Genomic DNA, 16,291 nt, shown 5'->3' with positions numbered 1-16,291 from the left:
GCTCCCCTACCTGACTCGCTCTCCGTCTGTTCTGTCCCGGCGCGCGCGGCCCCGCTCCCTAGGGCGCGCGCGCGCCGGGTCTCTGCGATTTAAAGGGCCACTGCGCCGCTGATTGGCGCAGTGGTTCCAATTAGTGTGTTCACCTGTGCACTTCCCTATATCACCTCACTTCCCCTGCACTCCCTTGCCGGATCTTGTTGCCTTAGTGCCAGTGAAAGCGTTCCTTGTGTGTTCCTTGCCTGTGTTTCCAGACCTTCTGCCGTTGCCCCTGACTACGATCCTTGCTGCCTGCCCCGACCTTCTGCTACGTCCGACCTTGCTTTTGCCTACTCCCTTGTACCGCGCCTTTCTTCAGCAGCCAGAGAGGTGAGCCGTTGCTAGTGGATACGACCTGGTCACTACCGCCGCAGCAAGACCATCCCGCTTTGCGGCGGGCTCTGGTGAAAACCAGTAGTGGCTTAGAACCGGTCCACTAGCACGGTCCACGCCAATCCCTCTCTGGCACAGAGGATCCACTACCTGCCAGCCGGCATCGTGACAGTACCACAGGATACCTTGTGGAGTCAATGCATTGATGGGTCAGAGCTATATTAGCAGAGTTTATATTCAGGATGGATTTACTAGAAACGACACCAGAAAAGTAGACTTGGTAAAGATTTTTTTAATGCTTATAATTTCTTTATTATGTCACAGTCTTTCCCTATTAAAATGCATTAATTGTTATAACTGTATAGCATGTTAGGTGAAGGCCCAAACCACTGACAAGCCAAATTATCAGCCTAAAACCAAAACGGTCTGGTTTTCCCATAACAACCAACAAAAGCTGAAATCTGAGCTGTGATTGGTTGTTATGGGCAAAACCAGACAGTCTAGGCAGATTGATAAGTCTGGGCCAATGTCTTTGTTGGGAATCCTCATTCTACAAGGATTTCAAGGAAACATAAATAAATAAAATAAATGGATAACACTGATCGCTGTACTCTTTTCTCCAAAAGTCAAAGTATATTGTAATGTTCTTGCTTCATTTTCTTCATTGCTTGTTGTTCACAGTTGTAACCTTTAAAAAGAGATAAAAGAAAAACTAAATGTATACTGTATAAGGTTATGCACGTTTATGCATGCTTACTGCCTTTCCTGACAGATCTGCTTTGTAGAGTGGTAAAAGAAACTATACATCTCACAATAGTTACTATACTGTTACTATAACTACTCATTTTTGTTTATCTTGACAAATACACTGTTCTACACGTAAAAAGTTGCGAGCATGAAAACAGCTGTTCTTACATAATTTTGGGGTGATAAAAACGAAAATAACATAAAAAAAAATTGTATTGGCTCTAGTTTCCATGATATCAGCAACCAACTAATAAAGTAAGGTTTATACAATGCATGATAAAACTTACATCATAGATTACATAGTCAGTATTGGTGACCAATAGAAAACCGCCAAGCGTACCAAGATGATGGAATATTAGCTAATATTACGTCACCAAATTCTATAAAAGTCACAGTATCTGTTGCTTGGTGAGTTCACACTGCATTTACTAACTACGGGAACCGGATGCAGTCTTCTTACCGGACTGAAAACTGTGGTATGCTGTGGTTTTCAGTCCGGTCTGAAAACCGGATACGGGGCAAAAATGAGCCGACCGGAGTCACTATGTGACTCCAGTTGGCTCATTCAAATGAATGAGAAGGGGGCCGGGTCCGGCTGGATCCGGCTCCTGTAGTTAGTTAACACAGTGTGAACCCACCCTAAACTTGCCAAGCAACAGATACTGTGACTTTTATAGAATTTGGTGACGTAATATTAGCTAATATTGTATCATCTTGGTAAGCTTGGCGCTCACCAATAATCTATGGTGTAAATTGCATCATGCATTTGATAAACCTTACTTCATTAATTGGTTGCTTATTTCATGAAAACTTGAGCCAATATACAAGTGTTTCATGTTATTTTCATTTTTTGGTAGTGTGGGTGACACTGATGAAAATGATGCTCACCATGCCTGCATCCATTGCTCTGTTATCTTCCTTTTTCAAAATATACAAATGAGTAACAAGTGGCATGGGCAGGGTTCCAATCCTTGCCTAGGGCACTGTGACATCAGCTTATTCAGCGCTCGGATAAGCTGATCAGTATTCATTGCCCTCCTCTTCCTGTTAGTTGGCGGTGTGGAAGACCACCAAGGCAGGATATGGGAACCACACAGAATGGTGCAGGTAAACCAGGGCCGACTTTATGGCCAGGCGGCGGGCCCTAAAGCGACCTGTATCTTCTGAATCTTGCCCTAAGGTTCAGGTAGAGGGAAGGCCGAGGTGCAAAAGTGCCCTGAGAGTGGTGACCCCAGGGTGCTGGAACTCACTTGGGAGTAGGGACCCCACTTGACTGATGGCATGCAGCACACACTTTTTCTCTCACTCTTCTGAGCACTCACCTCTAGCGTTCCGGCCATCTGGCTGTTGATCTGCAGAGAAATTTTTGTAGATCCAGCTGGATGTCCATGCAGTATCACACTGTGCACATCCACTTATTTATCTTATATGTTTTGTCACTGTACTAACGTTTGTGTTCCTTTTATGTACACTAGGATTTGGTCAGGGTATGGTAGCCCTTCTAGGTGTCCCTCCGGCCGGTCTAGGGGAGGTGTGTGCGGCCATCAGGTTCCTCACCTCCATTCCCGCTTCGGCAGGAATGCTGAACCAGTTTTACTGGTTCCTCGGTGGCAACTTGGTTAACGCTGAGTTGTTCACCAGGAACACTTTTCGGTCCCTGAGTAGCTTTAGCAAAAGGCAACATCGTACCTGGAACCTTGCAGGTGCCTTTTGGCTTGGAGGCGAAGGTTTTTCTTTGTTGGGGGGCCTCTCTCTTCTGTTGGAGAAGGACTTGTGTTGGACCGCATCCTCATGCACGTTTTTTTGTGTGAACACTTGCACTTTTTACTTACACTTGAGTGATTTGAGAGCACGTACCTCGGCTTTCAAAGAAAGAAAGAAAAACTACTCCCAGCATGCCCAGACAGCCAAATGCTGTCCCTACAGAAGAGTTCTTGAATCACCCTTAGGCCTAGGTCAGCATTGATATTAGAGTATAAAGAGCATGCATTTAAAGTAAGAAAAGCAAAAGTGTAGGGTAAATTGATATTTTGAAGTTCTGAGATTAATTGGGTGGAATCTTTTAAATAAGAGGGTGACTGTAAAACATAAGGCTGTAAAAAATTCCAAATGTTTCCTTTCCCTTCCTTGTAACGACGTAACAAACTATCGTAACTTTCCCACAGCGAAACGCGTTGCATCTTGGGAAATAAATTACGTTGAATTTATCTGATCTCCATTCCTTTTGTATCCTGCGCCACGTGGAGCCGGTGTTCTCCTTGAAGCCAGACCGATTGAATGAATATAGATTATATATAGATTATAATATAAATTAGCCGGGTCGAGCGCTGAACGAATGCTGAGCGCTGATGTCCAAATGCCCTAGACAAGGGTCATTACCCTGCCCGTGCCACTTGCTGCTCATTTGCATATTCTGAAAAATTTCAATAATGGAAGAAAGGAGCGACAGATCCAGGCATGGTGAGCTTCGATCTGCTCAAGGCTGGCATTAGGGCAGGGCAAACAGGGCAATTGCCCTGGGCCATCTCCAGAGGGCCCCCTGCACCTTCCCTGATACACATGGGTCCAGAGAGTGCATCGGCAGCAGCCTGCAGCATTTGGGAGTGCACCTCGCTGTAGTTAATTATTGCTAACAGCAGAGGCTCACTCCACAGGGCAGTGTGTGCTGTCGGTTCTCTGCTCCTTTAAGAACCCCCCCCCCCTCCACTCCTCTTCCCCGGCCCCTCTCCTCCACTCCCCTTGCCCGGCCCCTCTCCTCACCGGGATGTCTTCCATCTTCCTGCTGCTGCTGGTGCAGAGCAGTCAAGACGAAGAGGACAGGAGGTAGTAAACAGCATCATGAAGCTTATAGCCCTACCTCCACAGCTGCTAAATGGTATGGCCTCCTAGCCCATTGGACAAGTTTTCTAAAAGAATATGTAAGTGTAATCCTATGTAGTGTGGCCATGTATTGTGTATATGTGTGCAATGTGCAAATTGTGTATAAGTGGCCTGTATACTGTGTTGTTAATAAACATGTACAGTGTGTTCATGTGGGAATATCTATATGTGTATGTTTATTGTTTATGTTGTATTTTCAAATTGTATTTTTATTAAGGATTATTTTAATATGTTGAGGTATTAAAGAGGTTGTGCATTAATTTCTTAAGGACGTAGGGCCTACCTGTACACCCTATGGCAGGTCCCGGGGTTTAAAACGGGGTCACGCCATGATCCCGCATAACACCGGGTTGGTCCTGACTGCTTATCATAGCCGGGACCCTGGGCTAACAGCGCGCGGCATCGATCGTTGTGCCACGCGCTGTTAACCCTTCAGACACGGCAATCAAAGTTGACCGCCGCATCTGAAAACAAAAGTAAACGCTTCCCAGCAGCTCAGTCGGGCTGATCGGGACATCGCGATAAAATCGCGATGTTCCGATCAGCTGGAACACAGTCGGAGGTCTTTTATGTGCAAAATTGAAAGCGTTATGATTTTTAGAAGGTGATGAGGAAAAAATGAAAATGCAAAAACGGAAAAACCCTGTATCCTTAAGGGGTTAAAAAAAGCTTCTGTGTGCCAGGCAGGACGGCTGCCATTGAGACCGTCTGATGCATGTCAGTTATCGTGCACACACACTATTAAAATAGGACACATGACCAGTACTTTTCAGGTGTTAAACAGTTGCTGCAGCAGCTCTGCCACCTGGAACGCAGCAGCACTGCACAACCCTTTAAAGGAAAACGGTAATCCTGGGTTATACTGTGGTTGCGCATAGACGTAACTTGTGTAGACGTTACTTGTCTGGGGTAGGAGGAAATATGTTAATACAACATCACAAAAATCAAGAAAAACGCAATAAATGTATTAATTAAAGTACAACACTGTAATTGTGTAGCGACTGGTGTGGGCCAATATTGTTTACATACACAAATTTAGATAGTATTCATTGGATCGAGCATGAGTGAGGCGTGACTGGTGTGTCCCTATCTAGTAGCCCTGCCTGGCAACACTGTAGGTCCCCTGTCCTAATGACCTGGGCCTACACTGGAACCTCCTGTTGGCCCTAGGCTGCAAGGGGGATATTGAAACAATATTGCTGCATCGCAAAAAAGCAGTTGAACAAGGCTATTAGCCCGACAGATCCAATATACAGTATTTTATCTTAGATATCACGCTTTAAAGGTGTTTAGAGGTATAACATACATGTGGTAAAAAATAATACAATATCAGCACCCGAGGAAGGTAACCCGGGGTATGTAATAGTATTCACGTTTAAAAACCCACAATTGTATGTGTTGCATAGATAGAGATATACATATGCATTTCACAAAGATTGCATTAACCCAACGCGTTTCGCTCATCCGCGTTGGATTCCCTGAGGAGCTATCTGTACTCACACGGATTAGCGAAACGCGTTGGATTAATGCAATCTTTGTGAAATGCATATATATATCTCTATCTATGCAACACATACAATTGTGGGTTTTTAAACGTGAATACTATTACATACCCCGGGTTACCTTCCTCGGGTCCTTATATTGTATTATTTTTTACCACATGTATGTTATACCTCTAAACACCTTTAAAGGGTGATATCTAAGATAAAATACTGTATATTGGATCTGTCTGGCTAATAGCCTTCTTCAACTGCTTTTTTGCGACGCAGCAATATTGTTTCAATATCCCCCTTGCTGCCTAGGGCCAACAGGAGGTTCCAGTGTAGGCCCAGGTCATTAGGACAGGGGACCTACAGTATCGCCAGGCAGGGCTACTAGATAGGCACACACCAGTCACACCTCACTCATGCTCGATCCAATGTATACTATCTAAATTTGTGTATGTAAACAATACTGGCCCACACCAGTCGCTACACGATTACAGTGTTGTACTTTAATTAATTAATTTGTTGCATATGAAATATGTTTTTCTTGATTTTTATACTGTGGGTGAACAGGAAACTGATGAGGGGTTACTGACTAAAATACATACCTTAGGTCTAAGGTATGACCCACCGAAGATCCACTTCTATCTTCTCTGAATTGCGTACTGCAGATGGACCTGACAGCTAAATTTGCATATTCATTGTGACTCTACATCCTAGTGACCTCAAGTTGCTGGTCATGTGAGTGCATGTGCCAACTGAGCGTTCATGAATATGCCAACTGAGCGACAATGAATATGCAAATTGAACCGTCGGGGCCCGCCTCAAACACACAAGTCAGTGAAGATAGAAGAGGATATTCAGAGGGACATATCCCTTATCTAAGGTATATATTTTAGTCAGTGACCCCTCATCAGACTCCTGTTTACCCACAGCATAACCTAGTGTACTGGGTTTAGTGTGAGTGAACAGGATGTTTTCCTTCAAGGCCCATTATCATTACGATTCACACATATGTGTGTATATGTAAATTTAAGAAAAGGATCAGTGATAAATCATACTACCATTTATGGCTGATCTTGCGTGAGTATGCCCTAAAAATTTTCAGCAAATATATCTGCCATTCATGTTGACATTTCCATTTACACAACCCCATTTGAGCAGGACATCACCTGTATTAGGCCACTTTCAAAGTCACCCTGCAAAATCTTCCGTCATGAGCTCCCGTCTGAAAGTCCCTAATACGGCCGTCAAAATATCCCATTCAAGTCAATGGGATTTTTTGACCATCCTGCAGCACCAGTTATGTCCCGTTATGACTAACGGTCGTTATTTTTGATGGCACAAAAGACGGTGCATGCACAAATTTTTGTCCCACCAAAAATAATGGTGAAAAAATGGCCGTTAAAATTTTAAAGTTGAAGTCTATGGGTGATGGATGTTCACAACTGACATCCGTTAGTGCCCGTTATTTTAACGTTCGTGCCCGTTATTTCACACTACAGAATTTCCAACTGGAATTCCACTTGCAGCAGAGTCCCATTGTCTGCAACGTAACACAATGTGAAGCTCTATAGGGGACTCTAGGCCTAGCCCATATTCAGCACTCCTCCCCCTGCTCCCCACACTACTAGATATCAGGGATGCCAGGACTGATCAGACCTTAGACGTACCTGATGTCATGCCCTGTTCCCCTGCATTTCATAAAGAAACATGCAGAAAATTAACCCTACACCTGCTGCTGATCACTTCCCGCCATCCTGGGTAGCAGTTGTCTTCTATGGTGGGGCACACAGGGATAGCTGCAGCTTTAAATCTGTTTGACAGCTGTCACTGGTTACCTGTCTGCCTCTGCAGTCAAAAAATTCACCTGCCCGGTACCAAGAACTAAATGCCCCAGGTGTCGGGCAATATGAATTCCACACCAATATAGTGGTATTGTTTGATAACTAGAGATGTCGCGAATTGTTCGCCGGCGAATTTAGTATGTTCGCGTTCGCATTGCCGGGCGAACATATGTGAAGTTCGATCCGCCCCCTATACTTTAACATTGCAGTAAACTTTGACCCTGTGAGTCAGAGTCAGCAGACACATTACAGCCAATCAGCAGCAGTCCCTCCCTTCCAGACCCTCCTACCTCTTGCATGGATGCCATTTTACCCTCATTCAGCATGCTGCAGGCTTAGGAAGTGGAGGGTCAGAGAAGCTGCCCATGCTGTATAGGGAAAGCGATATTTAGGTTGCTGCTAGGTGGTATATTCAGGGTCCAGTTTACTTCTAAAGCACTAGTGTAACATCTGCTTTAACCCCTTAAGGACCGGGGTTTTTTCCGTTTTTGCATTTTCGTTTTTTGCTCCTTGCCTTTAAAAAATCATAACTCTTTCAATTTTGCACCTAAAAATCCATATGATGGCTTATTTTTTGCACCACCAATTCTACTTTGTAATGACGTCAGTCATTGTGCCCAAAAATCTACGGTGAAACGGGAAAAAAAATCATTGTGAGACAAAATTGAAGAAAAAAACGCCATTTTGTAACTTTTGGGGGCTTCCGTTTCTACGTAGTACATTTTTCGGTAAAAATGACACCTTACCTTTATTCTGTAGGTCCATATGATTAAAATGATACCCTACTTATACAGGTTTGAATTTGTCGCACTTCTGGAAAAAATCATAACTTCATGCAGAAAAATTTATACGTTTAAAATTGTCATCTTCTGACCCCTATAACTTTTTTATTTTTCCGTGTATGGGGCAGTATGAGGGCTCATTTTTTGCGCCGTGATCTGAAGTTTTTAACGTTACCATTTTTGCATTGATAGGACTTATTGATCGCTTTTTATTCATTTTTTCATGATATAAAAAGTGACCAAAAATGCACTATTTTGGACTTTGGAATTTTTTTGCGCGCACGCCATTGACCGTGCGGTTTAATTAATGATATATTTTTATAATTCGGACATTTCCGCACGCGGCGATACCATTTATGTTTATTTTTATTTTTATTTACACTGTGTTTTTTCTTTTATGGGAAAAGGGGGGTGATTCAAACTTTTAATAGGGAAGGGGTTAAATGATGTTTATTCACTTTTTTTTTGCACTTTTTTTTTGCAGTGTTATAGGTCCCATAGGGACCTATAACACTGCACACACTGATCTTTTACATTGATCACTGGTTTCTCATAAGAAACCAGTGATCGATGATTCTGCCGCATGACTGCTCATGCCTGGATCTCAGGCACTGAGCAGTCATTCGGCGATCGGACAGCGAGGAGGCAGGTAGGGGCCCTCCCGCTGTCCTTTCAGCTGTTCGGGATGCCGCGATTTCACCGCGGCTATCCCGAACAGCCCACTGAGCTAGCCGGCATGCTTTCGGTTTCACTTTAGACGCGGCGTTCAACTTTGAACGCCGCGTCTAAAGGGTTAATAGCGCGCGGCACAGCGATCAATGCCGCGCGCTATTAGCCACGGGTCCCGGCCGTTGTTAGAGGCCGGGCCCGAACCGCTATGACGCGGGGCCACGCCGTGGCCCCGCGTTATAGATCGGGAGTGGACACATGACGTTCCAGTACGTCATGTGTCCTTAAGGGGTTAAGGACAGCACCCAAAAAAGCCCTTTTTAGGGCTGAAAGATATCAGTCCGTGTGTCTTGCAACAGCTGGAGGCACCATGGTTGGGAGGGAACCGCTGGTTAAAAGGGGTACTCCAGAATCAAACTTAAGTTCCTGTAAGCAACTAACTACTACAGTATTCAAAGGGCTGAAAGATATCAGTCCATGTGTCTTGCAACAGCTGGAGGCATCCTGGTGGGGAGGGAACAGCTGGTTAAAAGGGGTACTCCAGTATAAAACTTAAGTTCCTTCAAGCAACTAACTACTACAGTATTCAAAGGGCTGAAAGATATCAGTCCGTGTGTTTTGCAACAGCTGAAGGCACCCTGGTTGGGGAACTCCACTGGCAAGCTTTTTTTCTTTAAAGCAACTAACTACTACAGCATTCAAAGGGCTGAAATATATCAGTCCGTGAGTTTTGCAACATCTGGAGGCACCCTGGTTGGGGACCACTGCTTAAAAGGGGAACTCCGCTGGCAAGCTTTTTTGCTCATTGTCACACTAGTGCAAATCACATTTGGTGTGACAGTTGTGCAAATGTGTCAGTTCACGTCACAGTTGCCAGTTTTTTTGCCTGCAGGGAAATTGTGTCATCCTAGTGCCAATCACATTAGGTGTGACAGTTGTGCAAATTTAAAAAAAAATACCTTTTTTGGCTGTTAAATAAAACCAGTCGTCACTGTCAGTTCACGTCACAGTTGCCAGTTTTTTGCCTGCAGGGCAAATTGTGTCACCCTAGTGCAAATCCCATTAGGTGTGACAGTTGTGCAAATAAAAAAAAATACCTTTTTTGGCTGTTAAATAAAACCAGTCGTCACTGTTAGTTCACGTCACAGTTGCCAGTTTTTTTTGCCTGCAGGGCAAATTGTGTCACCCTAGTGCAAATCACATTAGGTGTGACAGTTGTGCAAATTTAAAAAAAAAAAAAAAAACTTTTTTGGCTGTTAAATAAAACCAGTCGTCACTGTCAGTTCAAGTTACAGTTGCCAGTTTTTTTGCCTGCAGGGCAAATATTGTCACCATAGTGCAAATCACATTTGGTGTGACACTTGTTCAAATTTAACCAAAAAAATGACAGGCAGAGGAAGGCTACCCCCCAGGGGCCGTCATGGTGCTGGGATTCCCTTTGGCCATAGAATGGCCAGTGTTCAGAGGCCACGTACCCTGAACCCCCAAAGTTCTGAGGACTTAGTTGACTGGCTATCACAAGACACCCAATCTACTACAGCTTTCGTTTGGAACCTTGACGCACCATCCTTCTCCTCCTCTAGCTTAGCTTCGGGCACCTCTCATGCTACCACTTGCGCGCCTGCCGCCACCACCAACACTAGCACCACAGCAGCTTTACTTGATCAGTCAGAGGAGTTATTTACACATCAGTTTGAAGACATGAGTGATGCGCAACCATTATTGCCAGAGGATGTAGTTAACAGGGATATGTCTCAGTCAGGCAGCATTACACACGTGGACGTACGGTGTGATGATGATGCTCTACCCGCTGCTGCTTCCTTTCTTGAGGTGTCAGATAGAGGTGAAGGTGTTGATGATGACGATGTGTCCGTGGATGCCACGTGGGTGCCCGCTAGAAGAGAAGAAGAGGGGGAAAGTTCAGATGGGGAGACAGAGAGGAGGAGGAGACGAGTTGGAAGCAGGGGGAGGTCGTCGCAAGGAGCTAGTGGCACAGTCAGACAGCATGCATCGGCACCCGGTGTCAGCCACACGGGAGGCCAATCAACGCATGCTGTTGCCACCACCAGAATGCCGTCATCGCAGAGCTCAGCAGTGTGGCATTTTTTTTTGTGTGTCTGCCTCTGACAACAGCGAGGCCATTTGCAACCTGTGCCAGAAGAAACTGAGTCGTGGGAAGTCCAACATCCACCTAGGCACAACTGCTTTGCGAAGGCACATGATGTCACATCACAAACGCCTATGGGATCAACACGTCAGTACAAGCAGCACACAAAGTCAAAGCTGCCATCCTCCTCCTGGTCCAGCATCTTCAGCCAGGTCAACCACTGCTGCCCTCCTTGCCTCCTCTCAACCATCCGCCTCTCCGTCTCTCACCTTGAGCAGTTCCTGCTCATCTGCCCACAGTCAGGTGTCTGTCAAGGAGATGTTTGAGCACAAGAAGCCAATGTCTCAAAGTCACCCCCTAGCCCGGCGTCTGACAGCTGGCTTGTCGGAACTGCTAGCCCGCCAGTGTTTACCATACAAGCTGGTGGAGTCTGAGGCCTTTAAAAAATTTGTAGCTATTGGGACACCGCAGTGGAAGGTACCCGGCCAAAAAATTTTTTGCACAAAAAGCAATCCCTAACATTTACTCCATTGTGCAAAAGGAAATTATGGTATGTCTGGCACACAGTGTAGGGGCAAGGGTCCATCTGACCACTGATACCTGGTCTGCAAAGCATGGTCAGGGCAGGTATATCACCTACACTGCGCATTGGGTAAACCTGGTGACAGCTGCAGAGCATGGAATGCGTGGCTCTGCAGAGGAGTTGGTGACACCGCCTCAACTTGCAGGCAGGCCTGCTGCCACCTCCTCTACTCCTCCTACCCCATCCTCTTCCATAACATCCTCGGCCGAGTCCTCTTCCACTGCTGCGTCTTGCTCCACATCACCGGCACCGCGCCAGCTCCCCAGGTGCTATTCCATATCCCGGATACGGCAGTGTCACGCCATCTTGGGGTTGACTTGACTCAAAGCGGAGAGTCACACCGCACCAGTGCTCCTGTCGGCCCTGAACGCACAGGTGGACCAGTGGCTGACTCCGCATCAACTGGAGATCGGCAAGGTGGTTTGTGACAACGGAACAAATTTGTTGGCGGCATTGAGGTTGGGCAAGTTGACACATGTGCCGTGCATGGCACATGTGTGTAATCTGATTGTACAACGCTTTGGGCTCAAGTACCCAGGCTTACAGGATGTCCTGAAGCAGTCCAGGAAGGTGTGTGGCCATTTCAGGCGTTCCTACACGGCCATGGCGCACTTGTCAGATATCCAGCGGCGAAACAACATGCCAGTGAGGCGCTTGATTTGCGACAGCCCGACACGTTGGAATTCAACACTCCTAATGTTCGACCGCCTGCTCCAACAAGAAAAAGCCGTCAACGAATATTTGTATGACCGGGGTGCTAGGACATCATCTGTGGAGCTGGGAATTTTTTTGCCACGTTACTGGAGGCTCATGCGCAATGCCTGTAGGCTCATGCGTCCTTTTGAGGAGGTGACAAACCTGGTCAGTCACACCGAAGGCACCATCAGCGACATCATACCGTTTGCTTTCTTCCTGGAGCATGCCCTGCGAAGAGTGCTGGATCAGGCAGTAGATGAGCGTGAAGAGGAAGAGTTGTGGACACCATCACCACCAGAAACAGCCTTATCAGCATCGCTTGCTGGACCTGCAGCAACGCTGGAAGAGGATTGTGAGGAAGAGGAGTCAGAGGAGGAATGTGGCTTTGAAGAGGAGGAGGAAGACCAACCACAACAGGCATCCCAGGGTGCTCCTTGTCACCTATCTGGTTCCCGTGGTGTTGTACGTGGCTGGGGGGGAAGAAGATTATACCTTCCCTGACATCAGTGAGGACGAGGAAGGGGACATGAGTAGCTCGGCATCCGTCCTTGTGCAAATGAGGTCTTTCATGCTGTCGTGCCTGTTAAGGGACCCTCGTATAAAAAGGATGAAGGACAACGACCTGTACTGGGTGTCCACGCTACTAGACCCCCGGTATAAACATAAAGTGCCTGACATGTTACCGCATTACAGCAAGGAGGATAGGATTCAGCAGGTCCAAAATAAATTAAGAAGTATGCTGTACACAGCGTATAAGGGTCATGTCACAGCACAACAGGGATCTAACAGGGGAAGAGGTGAAAGTAATCCTCCTCCCACGAACACGCCGGCAAGGACAGGATGCTTTACAGACATGCTGTTTATGGAGGACATGCAGAGCTTTTTAAGTTCTACGCATCGCCACAGCCCTTCGGGGTCCACCATCAGAGAACGACTTGACCGACAGGTAGCAGGCTACCTGGCCTTAACCGCAGATATCGATACTCTGAGGAGCGATGAACCCCTTGACTACTGGGTGTGCCGGCTTGACCTGTGGCCTGAGCTATCCCAATTTGCGCTCGAACTTCTGGCCTGTCCCGCTTCAAATGTCCTGTCAGAAAGGACCTTCAGTGCAGCAGGAGGTATTGTCACTGAGAAGAGGAGTCGCCTTGGTCAAAAAAGTCTGGATTACCTCACCTTTATTAAGATGAATGAGGGATGGATCCCGAAGGGACTGACACTGGGCGATACATTTGACTGAACAAGGCCTGATCAGATGAGCTGCCTTGGGCTAAAAATGGTCCACACGCTGCTGTATTTGAACTCTGAATGCCGGATGACTTGCGTGACCTATCCGCCACCAAGTAGGGTTCAAGCCGCAATGTTTTAGGGCACTTTCTGCATGGGGAAACAAACAGAAATTTTTCTGGCCGCTGCTACAGAGGCTGCGACAATACCAAATTTTCATCCATGTGTACATGCCTAATTTTTCTGGCCTCTGCTGCTGCACTTGTTATGGTGCTGCAATCTTTCTGGCCGCTGCTACAGCTGCGGCTGCGACACTACCCAATTTTTCGTCCATGTGTACATGCCTAATTTTTCTGGTACTCTCTGCTGACATCTCTGTCCATTTTAACAACCGTGGATATTAGATGTATGCTAAGTGTAGCATGGTGGCTCAGAGGTTAGCACTGCTGCCTTGCAGCACTGGGGCCTTGGGTTCAAATCCCACTATGTGCTTCCTCAAGGGGGGCTCTAACTATGAGCTGCCTAAAGGGGAGCTCTAACTATGTGCTGCCTAATTTGGGGGAATCTATGTGATGCCTAAAGGGAGGCTCTAACTATGTGCTGCCTAATATGGGGGAATCTATGTGCTGCCTAAAGGAGGGATCTAACTATGTGATGCCTAAAGGGGGCTAAAGCACATTATTCAAAACCATTTAGGAATGTTAGGTGATTTATGCCCTTTATGGATTAAAACTAGACTCTGCATCAACTATGTAATTTTCCATGGTAGTTTTGCCATGGATCCCACTCCGGCATGCCACAGTCCAGGTGTTAGTCCCCTTGAAACAACTTTTAAATCACTATTGTGGCCAGAAAGAGTCCCTGTGGTTTTAAAATTCGCCTGCCCATTTAAGTCAATGGCAGTTCGCCCGGTTTGCCGGCTCGCGAACTTTTGCGGAAGTTTCGCGGCTCGCGAACCGAAAATTTTATGTTCGCGACATCACTATTGATAACCATGCATATAAATATTTTGTGTGTTTTTAAAGGAGACATATTCCTTGAGGTTTGAGCCCCTGATTGTTTATAAAACCAGCAACATTACTGGCATGCCACCCTGCCTACATTGGCTGATTGTGACAGCATTGATGGTACAATATATTACCATTTGGGGCCCCATTTTTATTTATGCCCAGGGCCACACATTGTCTAAAACAAGCTCTGACTCTGCTGACAGTTTTCCTTTAACAGTTAAAGGGAACCTATCATCAGTTTTATTCTGCACAAACCACAGGTAGTATTAAACTGGTGCTGTCATTGCGTTTGTGGGACACTAAGAATTACACTGAGACACACAGGTGTTTCAGAGTAATCATAATTTTAAAATGCAGCTGTGACCCAGGTACTAGTCATTGGAGTGGGTCCTTGTTCGGTTGGTTTAGGTGTTGGGTTAGAATGGTTTGGAAGGGGAATGGCTCGGGGCTATATATATGTGTGGTGTGTGTGTATATGCATGATGTGTTGTCAGACATATTGAGCTAAGTCCAACATGTAAGACTCCATTTTGCCTCTGACAAGCCATCTTTGTGTGAAGTGAAAACTGTTTCATTCAAAGATCAGCTTTAAAATACATTAAATGGAGTTGCTTGAAATATGCTGACATCAATTCCCACATGTTCCCAATTGTACAATAACAAAAGGCAGATAATGAGAAAGTTCCAAAACAATCTAAAGGTTATGGCCAAATTTCACGGTAAATGACACCAGGTGGCCGCTATCATCTAACAAAGCCAAAATATATGACACTTGTTGACATACTGGTGGAGGTCATACATCTCATTATATCTGTGTGGTCATTGGTAATTTTCCTGTAGATGGTTACTGCATAGCCCATCTGCAGGGGAATTTGCACAGTGCTGTCAAGGGGGGTTTTCCTCTGTCCTGGGGAGGCCATTTATACCCATTGGTTAAGAAGTCCATACCATGGGATCTACTTGATTGACAGCAAGAGATCATAAAACCACCTGGGGCGGTTGATGGGAACAGAGGACACCAGAAGATATCATGAGGTAGTAAGCCGTCTCCACCCGCCCCAAGGGGGGGCGCATGCCAAGATGAAGGCCCTGAGAGACCATCCCAGGTGCTGCTGTGTGTCATGGAAAGATACTTGGTAACAATATTATAATTACGTATTATGTCTTTGCTATATACAATAGCTAATTTGTGACATGCAACTGGTAACAACAGGTTAACTTCTTAGATGGTAAGAATCAGAGTTAAGACGTGGATGTCATTCTGGCAATTGAGATAGCGAATAGATATATTAAATCTCCATTTAGAGACTGTAGTATGTTTAGTATATAGCGATCATCCAACTTTCATCTGAAGAGAAAGGGGGCATGGCCTATGCATATAAATGCATCAACATTGGTGCACATTTAGCATAGTTGCTGATCCTTCGCTACTTTATCATAAATAAAAAATATATCCACAGAGTTCCTGATAGGAGCCCCGGTCAAATTTAGTACCGTTAGATATATTTATATATATATATATATATATATATATATATATATATATATAGTGTGCTGTATCTAAATTGTTGTTCCGTTGTGTGCAGTTAGGCAGATGGGCTCATGTTAACGTTTGTGTCACTTATATCCCCCAATAGTGTTAACAATTGTGTCGCTTGTATTTCCTATATCTAAAGAGTAAGGGGGGATGCCAGTTCTGTATTCATCTTCTTTCAGGGAGTGAAGTCATAGATTTGATTTGCTGACTGTATGGTGACTGGTGTGTGTACAACACAGTTACATGTAGCTATTGTAATTCTGTAGCCTCAGCTGAACTGAGAAAGGGAGGGCTCCTCCCAAAATGCGTCATCTCCTGTTTTTTTTTTTTTCATTTTCTTGCACGAATAAACG

General features: G+C 45.4%; 1 long non-coding RNA gene across 3 annotated transcripts in view; it reads right to left on the bottom strand.

Moving 5' to 3' along the window:
- Positions 1 to 645: 645 nt before the first annotated feature.
- The window catches only part of LOC130273568 (uncharacterized), a 77,343-nt gene continuing 61,697 nt past the window's right edge, over positions 646 to 16,291 (bottom strand). For all 3 annotated transcript variants that reach the window (XR_008844046.1, XR_008844048.1, XR_008844047.1), the window contains exon 4: positions 646 to 1,057. This is a non-coding gene — a long non-coding RNA (uncharacterized LOC130273568). The remainder of the gene's footprint in view (positions 1,058 to 16,291) is intronic.

This window comes from Hyla sarda, chromosome 5, assembly GCF_029499605.1.
Source record: "Hyla sarda isolate aHylSar1 chromosome 5, aHylSar1.hap1, whole genome shotgun sequence".
NCBI classification, from domain to species: domain Eukaryota; kingdom Metazoa; phylum Chordata; class Amphibia; order Anura; family Hylidae; genus Hyla; species Hyla sarda.
This window is presented reverse-complemented; position numbering and strand designations above follow the sequence as displayed.